Source organism: Asparagus officinalis, chromosome 10 (assembly GCF_001876935.1).
Source record: "Asparagus officinalis chromosome 10, Aspof.V1, whole genome shotgun sequence".
Lineage (NCBI taxonomy): Eukaryota > Viridiplantae > Streptophyta > Magnoliopsida > Asparagales > Asparagaceae > Asparagus > Asparagus officinalis.
The window spans coordinates 32,340,576-32,348,120 of NC_033803.1; positions in this window are offsets into that span (position 1 = coordinate 32,340,576).

Below are 7,545 nucleotides of genomic sequence, written 5' to 3' on the forward strand. Positions count from 1 at the left end.
TTTTTTTTTTAAAGAAAATTAGTTTTTTTTTAAGGAAAGAAAGAAAGAAAATTAGTTTTTTTTTAAGGAAAATTAGTTTTTTTTTTAAGGAAAGAAAGAAATTTAGTTTTTTTTTTATAAAGGAAAGAAGAAAGAAAATTAGTTTTTTTTTAATATGAGAAGATAAAGAAAAAGAAAAATCCTAACTAAAACAAATCAAGGCAATCACTTTTCAATCAACTCTAACTCTAGGGTTTAGCCTAACTCCACTAGACCAGCTCCTAACCAAAAATTCCTACAGTGAAAAGATCAAAGTTTTACCCAGGTAGTTAGCCAGGTAAGGATAGTACTAGAGGGTGATCAAAGATCAATTAAGTACCTCTTTCCTTGCGGAGCGCTTTACGCAACCCCTAAACCTTGCCTTAGACACCAACTATTCTGAGAAAACTTAAACCGTTCACTTAAGGATTTCTTGTTCCTTATTGAGCTCGAATCCTTAGGGGCCAACGTCTAATGAGTTTTAGAAGGCTTGGATTTGTGAAGTGAGGAATTAGTGATTTGTGGGCTAAGGAAAGGGTGATGAAATCCCTTACCTTATCTTGATTGGGGTTTTGCCCTTAAGAATGTTTTAAGTGTGTGCCAAATCAAGTGCTACAATCACTTTGGTGAATTCCTACACTATATGAAATGCAACCCTAGAAATTAAAAGCGACTAAAAAGGATGATAAAAAGAAAATCTTTTTTTTAATTATGGTCAATAATAATCAAATGTGAGAAGATGAATTTTATTATGGTCAACAAAAATAAAATCTTTTTTTTTAAATCCTAATTGTCTCTAATTGTGAAGCTAGCTAAAGAGGGTGGAATTGAAAACTAGAAAGAAGACTTACCCGAAAGCAATGCTCCAAATTCTTGATCTTCAATCCAAGATTTTCAAGCTCCAAGCGGTTCCTTCACAAGAAAAATACACAAGTTAAAGAATCAAGTTAATAAAATCCTATTTTAGCACCTTCCCCGGCAACGGCGCCAAAAACTTGATGCGGCATAATTATGTACCAAAATTGCAAGTGCACAATTTATCAAGTTATAGTATAAAAAGATATCGATCCCACGAAGAAGGTGATTTTAAGAGATTATTAAACTTGGTTCTTATATTTTGTGCGTGACAATTAGGAATAAAGAATAAGTGTGATTGTATGAGTGGTTGTTTTGATTTATATGCAAGAGGTAATAAATTGAATTTTAGAGGAGAGAAGGAAGAATTAAAGAATAAATGAAATCACAAGGCAAGAAATATGAATTAATAAAATCAAGAAATAAAACCAAAAATGAAAAGAAAATTTAAGAAAGTTAAGATGAAGGATTCAAAAGAGGTAAGAAATCTAGAATATAATCCACTAACCAATTTCAATTACAAAATATAAACTATTCTCTTTTTATCATATTTCAACTTAGATTTATTAAGCATAGATTATCAAACCATTTAAGGAAAGTGTAACCTATCAAATTATCATCTAAGCTAAAATTACTATTCATGATAAGAACAACAACATGATAATAATCCTAGAATTCATAAGCATAACCTATCAAACCATTTAAGATAAGCATAGATTATCAAATTCTTCTTCTACGATTAGTTCTCTAGTTGATTACCCTAAACATGAACATTTTAAGTACAAGAGAATAATTCATACAATATAAAAGAAATTAGACTAGTTTCATACAATTCTAAGATTCCTACAAGAATTAAATTCACATCTTAAGAAATAAAAACAAGAAAAAGAAGACTAATTACAAAATTAAAAAGAAAAGAAAAATCTAAACTATAAACAAGAAATAAATCTAATTACAAAGAAAATAAAAATCTAAACTACAAAATAAATTGCAGAAATTAAATGCAAGAAAAATAAATCTACTCTACAAATTAAAGTGCAAAAAGAAAATAAAAAAGACAAGAAAGTAAATCTATACTACAAGCATGAATTTAAATCTAACTAATAAGCAATAATAAAGAAATTACTAAAAAGAAATAAAAGAGAAAAGAAATGCAAACCTTCAAATTGCTCTTCATCTCCATCCTCATCATTCCACAAAGAGGAGAAAGAACAAATTTAAAGAGGAAAAAAAAATTATTTTTATTAATTGCAACTAAAGTTACAATTTTTGGAAGGCCTTCTCAATTAAGAGTAGCCCTCCTCTCCAAAAGGAGTTTACAAAATTTTCACACCTCTAACCCCTCACTCTCTACCCCTATTTATAGTAAACATCAGTGAATGAGAGCCATTGGATTGAAATCTTATCCAAAAACAACAAATTTCAGCCTTAGATTCGTAACAGACTGCCCAGCGTATCGATGCAATTAAGAGTAGCCCTCCTCTCCAAATAGAGTTACAAAATTTTTTACACCTCTAACCCCTCACTCTCTACCCCTATTTATAGTAAACATCAGTGAATGAGAGCCATTGGATTGAAATCTTATCCAAAAACAACAAATTTCAGCCTTAGATTCGTAACAGACTGCCCAGCGTATCGATGCAGGCATCGATACAGGCATCGATGCAAGCATCGATGTCGGTATCGATGCAGGCATCGATGCCGCCATCGATGCAGGCATCGATGCCTGACCTTCTCCTTTTGCTGTCCGCAGAGTTCCTCTTCTATTGGCTTTTGCACTTGGATTTTGGGCTTTTGCTTGGGCTTTTGGGCTTCTTGATTTCTTCATGTATTTATTTTGGGCTTTGGCATTTCTTGGGCTTTTCTTCTTTTTCTTAGCTTGGGCTTTTGGATAATTTGGAAATTGATTTTCCAATTGGCTTCATGGGCTTTTTGTTGAGAGATGAGAATTTGAGATTTATTCTTCATTAACCTGCAATTAAACATAAAAACAGTTATTAGTGGTATATTTATTCATATAAAATAGATAATGAGGGTATAAAATTGTAATAAAATATGATTATCAGTTAGTTATCTTGGAGGTTCATCTCTTCTCTAAAATCAACCCTTCTTGGGGATTCAAACTTAGCTAGAGTTCTCAACTCTCTTACAGAGAGTTTCTAACTTGTTCAAACAAGTTTCATTCAAACACGCCTAGAGTTCTTAACTCTCTTACAGAGAGTTTCCAACTTGTTCAAACAAGTTCCCCAAACTCGTCTAGAGTTCCGAACTTGTTTTGCAAGTTCTTTATACTCTTACAGAGAGTTCTCAAACTCAGTTGGAGTTATAAACTTGCCTCGCAAGTTCTCTCAAGGCGTCAAGTCAAGGAGAGATGACCAACAGTCCACAAAGTAGAATTGCTCAGATTGTCAACGGGATACAAGATTCAAACTCCCATCTTCACAAAAAAGAACCCAGTTTTAAACGAAGAGAGGGTTTCATCCTTCCCACTTTTGTAAATCGGGGAACCGATAAAGAGAAGTTATATTGAGGGGATTATAATCATTCTTTTTTAAGTCAGTTAGAGAGAATAATACATATTCAATGTAGGCGTAGGTCCCCACACACGGCTCGAGACAAAGAGAAGATGATGAACATCGCTATTAGAGTCACAGGAGCTCGTTTGGCAATGACAAACACATGAAGTGAGTCGACGGATCATACGAAGCAACGGAACTTCGGAATAACGGAAACAAGAGCTGATCGGGAGCCCCGCATCGTTTACGAAAGACGGAGCACCCCTTATGTCTCATTTATTCCACATATGATTCAATCATGGGAGACTGTAGATCTTCTCATCGTCTTTCTAACGCATCTTGAATCACATAATTCCGAGTCCGTACGACAAATTTACGGTGAAAACAAACTCGACGCGCCAAAACCAGAAAAAGCTAAACCAAGACACCCCGTAGTGTCTTGGCTTGGCCAAGACACTTAAGCCAAACCGAGACACCCCGTGGTGTCTTGGCTTGGCCGAGACACTTATAAGTGTCTCGGCCATGCCAAGACACTCAGAAGTGTCTCCAATAAAAAAACGTTGATTTTGGTTGTTTTCGACGGTTTTTCGATCGTTAACCACCTGGATTTGCTCCAACTGATCTGATAATGTGGTTAAGTGGTTTCAACTAAAGATAAGAGGGAATCAGCTATTCTTATCTGAACACAGGGCTCCTTTAGCCTATAAATACAGCCCCAGGGCCTTCATTTTTTCAGAGCTGGAAGTCTCGAGCGTTGGCGAAGCCCTACCGGATTGAGGACTGAAGAGCCACGAATTTCAGAGAGCAGGAGGAGACTTCAGTGGATTCTTCAGCATAAAGAAGAGGAGTTCATCAAATCTGCAACCCAGTTCGTCCCTTAAGATTATCCCGTTGCGGTGATCTTAAGAAGAGCAATTATCTCACTGTTGCCGAGATAAGCGCTTTGGCTTCTTGATTCCTTTGCGAATCAACAAAGCTCTAGATTTGATCTGATCGTTTGGTGGTCCACGAATATCAACATCTCCGTCACAGGCCAAGATCCCACGCAAGCAGAAGTTCGATAAACGATCTCTGCGCTGTTTGATGAGAATTGTATTTTCATTGTGTAAAAGTCTTATAAAAAGACTATCTTTTTGTATTTTCATTGTAATGACTGAAGTTGTAATGAGTACCTCAATGATGAAAATAATTTTCTACCCAAACAAGCTGGCGACCATAATGGGGCCAACAGCCTCGATGCCGAGACTATCGTGATGCAATCGATGATCAAGATCCCGGTGTTCAAAGAGGTCGAATATGAATTCGACTAGCAGAAATTCGAAGAATATATTCCCCCCCTCCTAGATCTTCTTCTTGCAAACGTAAGAAAACCACTGCCACTAAGAATGTGCCTTTAGATCCGAAGACCAGGGCTGATGATCTAAACCCGAGTGCAGTGGAAGACCCCTCTCCGGCCTCCAAAGAAACTAGATCCAACGTCTGTGACAACTCCTCGAAAGTCAAGGAGTTGCCCGTTGATGCTGCACCAGTGCTGATGAAGAGGGCTCATCAAAGGCGTCGTCAACATCTCACGCGCTGATTTGTCAAGGTTTTAGAGCCTGTTGACGGGATCTACTATGATGCGAATCTAAAACTCAGAAGACACCAAGTGTTCCAGTAACAAGCTTCGGGAACCTCCTCCCAACCACCTACTAACAAATGGATTTGTGTCAAACGAAACCGTTCCACTCTTGAGGACCGCATTCAGAAGCGTCGCGCACTTCTTGTGCAAGCCGAGATCCTGGTGCGAAAAGCACAAGAAATACAAAAGAAAGAGGCGGTTAAGAGATCGCCGAGATCCAAACAAACTTGGATGCCAAAGGCTAAATGAACGCCTAAGGCAAAAGCAGGCGACGTTGCTCCCCAGCATTCGTCAACTTCGGATTCCGTTCCTTCCGCTCCCACGCCTCCGGTAGAAACCTACGGCAGTATGGACCTCCCTAGAGTTAGAATTCCATTGAAGGATCACCTTGGTTCTCTACCTAAAGATCGAGGCATGGCGCCTGTTAAGGAACACTTGGGACCGATGAAGAAACTCCAAGCAAACATCCAGACTGGGGTCGTATGCGACCTCCTAACAAGTTTATTCCCATAACCGCCCGCTTAGGGGTGTGTACAGAAGGCCAGGAGCCCGTTAGAGTTTCACCTCAGAAAAGTGTGATTCCAAACGTGTGACTCCTGCAGACGCAAACAAGGAGTTGTTTACTCAGAAGAAAACACGTCAGACAGAGGAATGTGTTATACCTGAGAATTCATTTTAACAGCCGATAAGTGGCTCTAACCATAACATCAATGAGTTGTACTATCGGGCTGGGGGTACGAATAAATCTCGAAAGAGAAGTACTCAGGAAACGGACTCTCATTGTCCGTGTACCAAAATTATCAGGGCAGTATTATCAGTGTGTAGCTGTTCTAAGACCATTCCATAGAGGATCTCGGTATTCCAATTGCTTTCCTATGAAGCGTCGGAAACAAAGCTAAGGTGTTTCTGTAGAAAAAGATTAGCTGTGTGAGACAACGAACTCCCAGAGGTCACTATCAATATGGCTGATAAAGAGAAGTCAACGCGAAGTTTCAGTTCTCGTCATTTTTCGGATGTATCCCAACGTATAACTCGGTTACGCGCAGGAACTACTATGCATAAGGACTATCAGAGGATGAATAGTGGATTATCCTCAGATGATGAAGCATCAGATGTGAACTCTTCCATCGCTTCTAACAATACGGTGTCTAGCATAAGACAATCTCGTAAGGCGTTCATGATCAACGCGGAACAAATGACCAAGATCATCGAGGATGCTTTGGCTAAACAAAAAGAGAACTTCAAGTTTGGATTGGAAATAGCCATGATACAGATGAAGGAAGAGCATGACCGACAGATACAGGCTCTGTCTAATCAACTTGGTGAATCCAGCTGCCACACCCAGAACACCACAGTTAATAGCGATCCAGAAGTGAACAAAATCATCATGGCTAACGCACCCCCCAAAAATACTGGGGGTGGTTCAAATGCATCCCCTACACATAACAACAATGGCGGTGGTCTCGCCAAAGATAATAATACCGGGGGTGACCATATTGTTCCTCTTGGAAATCGTCCAAAACATGATACAGACGAGGACGAGAAGATAAAAGACCTCGAGAGCAAAATTAACGCTCTAATATCTGCTCGAGAGGTAAAGAAGACCGGCATTCCGTGTCCTTACCCGAGAGAGTGAGATTCGATTCCATATCCGGTGAAGTTCAACCTGATCAACTTCACGTTGTTCGTCGGGAAGGGCTCGCCTACTCAGCATCTAATCTACTTCAAGTCCCACTTGAGCACGATCTCTGGCAATAAAACCTTGATGGTTTGGTCATTCATCGGCACCCTTTGCGGGCCTACCTTTGATTGGTATCGCCATCTCAAGTCTGGAAGCATCAACAACTAGGACGATATGGAGAGCTCATTCCTTGGCAACTTCTTTGATGACGATGCCGAGATATCCATCAGGACACTCTTTGAGGATAAACATGAAGACAAAGAGACAGTCGACGACTTCATCAAACGTTTCCAGAATAAGGCGATGAACTGTCGAGATCCGATCACGGAGGACTTCATCCTCCAAACATATCATAACAACCTATCTATTGAGATATTGGAAGTTATGGGAGTCGCACCATCCAACACTTGGAAAGACTTGAAGGTACGCGGAGAACAAGCCGAACGCTTCCTCAGAAGGAAGAAGACCGAAAGAAGCCAACGGTCAATGCCTGTGGTTACCAGTGATAATTATCAGATGTCACAACAACAACCTCAAAAGCAGCAAAAGGCTCCAGATCCGGGACTCCAAAAAGAGTACTCTTTCAAGGATGAGGAAGTTCCGGATATTTTTGAGTACCTCTTGAATAACGGTGAGATTGAGCTACCACCTATTAAAGATCAGGAGGGAGCTAATAGGATTACGGACCCAAACTACTGTGCGTATCACAGGAGGGTTCTCCATCCTACTAAGATTTGTTTCGGTCTAAAGAATAAGATTCAAGCTCTAATCGACTCTGGCGTCATAAATCTAGAATAAGCTGAATGATGGTGCACCACTCCGACAAGTATAAGAGTATAAACTGCTCCCTGACA